We start from the raw sequence: 5,276 nt of genomic DNA on the forward strand, positions 1-5,276 counted from the left end.
GCTTGTTTTTGTTGTTTAGTGTTTTTTTTTTCTTAAGGAAACACAGTCTTTCAACTCTACCTTTCAGTTTTACCTTTTCAATTTCATCTTTCAATTTTCTTTTGCAATTTTGCCTTTGTAACATTTCAGTGATTTAAGAAAGTATTATTTCTGTTCCAGAAATAAGAGAAATGCAGGCAAAGTGTAGTTGAAATCTCTTGCATAAAGTCCCAGGGGATGGCTCTGAGAGGTCTCAGAGGGAAGCTGCTGCCTGGGAGTCCCAGCTCAGAGGGCTCAATTACAGGCTCAGACCAGATTCCAGCAGGAGGGGACTTTTCCCACACCTTACCAAGATTCCAGGCATAGGAAGGTTCTGGGATCGCTATAGGAAATCTGACTTTCTTTTTCCTTAGAACCTGAGTATGGTTTGCATTGAAAGAGACCTTACAGATCACCCATGCCATGGGCAGGGACACCTTCCACCAGATCAGGGTGCTCAGAGCCCCATCCAACCTTGGCTTAGACACTTCCAGGGATGGGGCAGCCACAGCTTCTCTTGGCAACCTGTTCCAGTGCCTCCCCACCCTCACAGTCAAGAATTTCTTCCTAATATTTAATCTAAAGCTACCCTTATCCCAGGGTCTTGGAGAAGCCTTGCCAACCTCAGCAGCAAAAACTTTTGTGCAACTATTTGTCACATGAATAGCTAAAAAAAATATAGGAAAATCTCCTATGAGACCCCACTAAGAGTCCAGGGCTTTTGGTAAGACTGCACAAAGGCCCTTTGAAAAAAAAAATAAATGGAAGATCTGGATCTATTTGTCACTCTTTCATTCTCTGCTTTGAAAGTCACCCCCCTCCTGCTGTGCTCGCAGAGGCTCTCACAATTCTTTCAGGGAGTAGCCCTGTTTTGAAAGGGCCATGAATCACATCCATCAATCTTCAGGAGACAAATAATCAACAGATGGTCATTACAGACCACGTGGTGCCACTCAGATCAGGAGATGCAGCAGGAGAGGAGCTCTCTTTCCATCTTGGTTCTGCTTCAATGCAGTCACATGTTCAGCCGCATCCAGGCTAGGGGGAAATGTGACAACACCAGCGTTTAATGCATGGTACCAAAATCAGTACATAAAGCTCCAGAAGAGTATTTTCTCCTACTAACAAGAAGAAGAAAGGGAGGCCACATAAAACAAATATTGGATTGCTGAGGACCAAGCAGAGTTTGGTCTCTGTACGCCATGTGCAACCTGCAGCTGTATCTCAACCTGCCGTCCTCCATTCCCAACAACATCAACAAGCCACATCCATCTTTAATGCCAACATGTATAAGGATCTTCAAAATGCAAATTAGATATCTCTGATGGATATATTTTAGATTAGATATTATTTTATTATTGTTTTATTAATTTATATTATTATATTGTTTACGTATTTTATTATTTTAGATTAGATATTAGGAAGAAATTCTTCCCTGTGAGGGTGGTGAGGCCCTGGCACAGGTTGCCCAGAGAAGCTGTGGATGCCCCATTCCTGGAAGTGTTCAAGGCCAGACTGGATGGGGCTTGGAGCACCCTGGTCTAGTGGAAGGTGTCCCTGCCCATGGCAGGGGGGTGGAACTGGATGGTCTTTAAGGTCCCTTCCAACCCAAACTATTCCATGATTCTATGATATTTTTATCTGAGCTTGCAGTGAGCCTTAGAGGTGTCCACTAACCTGCCATCACAATAAGGGACTAACTCAGACAATGAACATGAATTCTTACTATTTTTGCTTTGGGCAGCTTATTTTAAGCCCAGAATATTATGAGGGCTGGCCTTATTTTTGGGCATCTATTACCCTCCTTTGGTTTATGTTTATAGTGCACTGGACCCCACCAAGATGAGAACTCAGGGCACAGCAGAACCTGCTCCCTTGTTGCCCTTGGAAACTGCCTGAACTCCAGTTGCTAATGACCCCTTGCTATCCTGGAGAAAGATGTTTTAGGGGCCTTTTAAAGTCAGAGTATCCAAGTCTAGGCAAGTGAGTTCATTCTCCATGACAACTGGAAGCCACTTGATGGTCTTATGACAGATAAAAATTGAACTGTTCAGAAAATGATGGTCCTTTGCTGAAAACACTCTTAAGCAAGTGGGGAGGGATTTTAGGTAAGCCTTTTTGGTTTTTTGATGTTTGGGGTTTTATTTTGGGGAGAAAAAAGCATTGTAGCTTCTGAAATTTTCTCTCAAAAACATTTTTTCAAAGATCTTTTTTGGGCTGATGTTTAAAGAAGGAAGGAGTTCATGGTCTGGACCCACAGACAAGTCCTATAAAATTCATTTATTGACAGAGTTCTTACTGTTGAGGGGAAAGAAGCAACACCAACTAATCTCAGAAAAAAAACTAAACAAAAAAAATTAAAAAAACCCCAACCAATCAACCAAAACAAACAAACAAAACACCAAAAGAAGCCAAACAAAAACAACCAAAAAAACCCCAAAACCCCATTCTCTGCCAAAAACCCCTCAAAACAGTAGGTGACCTGTAAAATTACTTATTTAAGGGAAGTAATGCATGTTCAGGGTTATTTTTGAGAAACTTGTCGGGGAAAAAGATCCCCCCATTTCCAGCAGATTTTGAAAAGTAATTTCTGCCCTCTATTTCCATCTACTCATGCAAAAGATGAGGAGGAGTTCCTGGACACAGGATTGTACCTTGGCCATTTGTTTCAGGCAGAGTTTTCCACCTGAGTATGGAAAACCTTCAGGTTGCAAGTATTTCACCCCATCCCATCGTTTTTTTCCTGCTCTTGAGAGCAACACTTTTTCTTCCTTTTATGCTTCATCTGCTCCCGGTGACTCTGCTTCAAAATGTATGTTGGAACAGCAAAAAAAAAAAAAAAATAATTTCAGATAATCACTCCCAGTTCCCAAAGCCCACCTGAATCACCCCAACATCAGTGTCTGTCATGAGTAATGCATGGGATGGAACCACACACAGTCTGTTCCAGACATGGAAACCATGGAAACACTCCTGACGTGTGAGCTGCTCCTTGGGATGATCACAGGAAAGAGGGGCTGAAGGAAGCTTGTCTTGTCCTCCTCTGTTCCCAAAGGCCAAATCATTAGAGAACACGAGGGATTTCAGGTGTCAGACTTGACTTCCTTGAGGTTGCTGACAGTTTTGGTGGACAGAAAAACCTAAAAAAAACCCAGAAATGAGCAATGTGAGATTTCCGCAACGAGATCTAAACAGTTTGAAGTGGGAGCGTGGATATTAAGAAGGTGTTCTTCCCTGTGAGGGTGGTGAGGCACTGGTACAGGTTGTCCAGAAAAGTTGTTGATGCCCCACTTCCTGGAAGTGGCTTACAGGTAACATCCCACTCCTCAGGGTCTCACTCCACACAGCTCAAAACCAATCATAGAATGGTTTGGGTTGGAAGGGACCTTAAAGCTCATCTCATTCCAATCCCCTGCCATGGGCAGGGACACCTTTCACTATCCCAGGTTGCTCCAAGACCTGTCCAAAGTGGCTTTGAACACTTCCAGGGATGGGGCATCCACAACTTCTCTGGGCAACCTGTACCAGGGCCTCACCACCCTCACAGGAAAGAGTTTTCCTAATATCTAATCTAAACCTTCCCTCTGTCACCTTGAGGCCATTCCCCATGTCATGTCTCTCCATGACTGTGAAAAGTCCCTCTTCAGCTCTCTTGTATTTCCCTGTAGATGCTGGAAGGCTGGAAAGCCTCCTTGTTTCCATTGTGCCTTCTCCTCTCCACATCAGCTTTTCCATGCTCAGAACAGAACACCTGCTCCCACTCCACCTGGTACCCCTCCTATCTATTTGGAAGTGTGTCCTCTGCCCCCCTCTCCTTGTGGGGCACATTTAAGTGATCCAGACCAGCCAATGCATCTAAAATCCCAATGTTTTGGCATGGAAGCAGCAGTTGAAATTAGGCAGTGCTGCGAAAGTGTAGAAAGAGAGAATCTCAGGCTGGTTATCAACTTATTTTTCAGCTTCTTGACTCATCCACATGGAAGAAGGAGAAGCTGGGCCACAGAGTGATCATACACTGCAGTGGAAAGACACCAGTGCTAACAATAGTCACATGCATGGAATGTCCTTCACTATCCAGCTTCAAAAGGTATCAAAAAGAAGTAAAGTACATACTTTGAGTGCTCTATCCACCCCTGTAGTGATGTGGAAGAAAGGTGAGATGAAAAAAACTCCCCAAACATCTGCAGGCTTTGAAGAAGGATATTCCTGCTCAACAATGCTCAAAAAACCCTGCAGCAACACCAAGGCCTGAGTCGGGAAATTCTTTGGGAGCAACCTGAATAGGTTCAGAAGAAGTCAATAACGAGCTTTAAATAAACAGACTCCTGAAGGGCTGGCTTCCAAAAACTTCCACATCCGTGTTATCCGGGGACATGGTTGAGCATGGTTGGGAACAGCCCCCAAATCTGGATGTGAAGTGGTGCTTAGTCAATATTCCTGCGTTATGTTTCATGTCTCCCCCCTTTTTTTGCCTTCTGTCTCTGGTGTTCATGAACAGCACAGCCTGATTCTGATCTCACCCCAGCAAAGAAATTAAGTCAATTTTCAGTGTGTAAAACTTGATTCCCATGAGATGAAGCAAAGCAAGACACGACCCTACTGAATGATGGACATGTCTAGTAATCAGCTGAAGTTTCTGCTCCTCTGTAGTTACTTAATCCCCCCCAAAACCTACAATTCTTCATTCAGGAGAAGCAGCCAAACTGTGCTGCAAACTATTGCAACACAAAGATGTTTGCTTGGTAATTACTGTTGTTTAAATTATTCTGCATACACTATACAGTGTAAGTGGCATATATTAAAATGAAGAGATGACTTAATAAGTTCTAGTTCTCCAGATGTGTCATTCTTCTAATAACATGGAAAAAAAAAAGAAGTGTGGTTATATTTCAGACTTACCAGGTGTACAGTAAACAAAATTAATATATTGTATTTCAAAATCCTTGTAAGAGATACTGTCCCTGTGAGAATTAAGATAAATGGCACCAATAAAATAAGCAGATTAGGATATATTATTTTTTTAGGTGTTGAATCAAAAGTGTATGTAACTTGTTGATATGCATAATAAAATCAATGAGAATGAAATAAAAAAACCCAATGTCCATTAAAATTAAAAAGAAGTTTTTCCTGCCCATGGCAGGGGCATTGGAACCAGATGATCTTTAAGGTCCCTTCCAACCCAAACCATTCTGTGATTATACAGTTCCATGAAAATGAATGATTAAAGAGCTAAAATCACAGGAAAGGAGAATTGGACA

The sequence above is a fragment of the Manacus candei genome, unplaced genomic scaffold (genome assembly GCF_025592945.1).
Source record: "Manacus candei isolate 608988 ecotype Guabito, Panama unplaced genomic scaffold, ASM2559294v1 h1tg000188l, whole genome shotgun sequence".
Taxonomy (NCBI): domain Eukaryota; kingdom Metazoa; phylum Chordata; class Aves; order Passeriformes; family Pipridae; genus Manacus; species Manacus candei.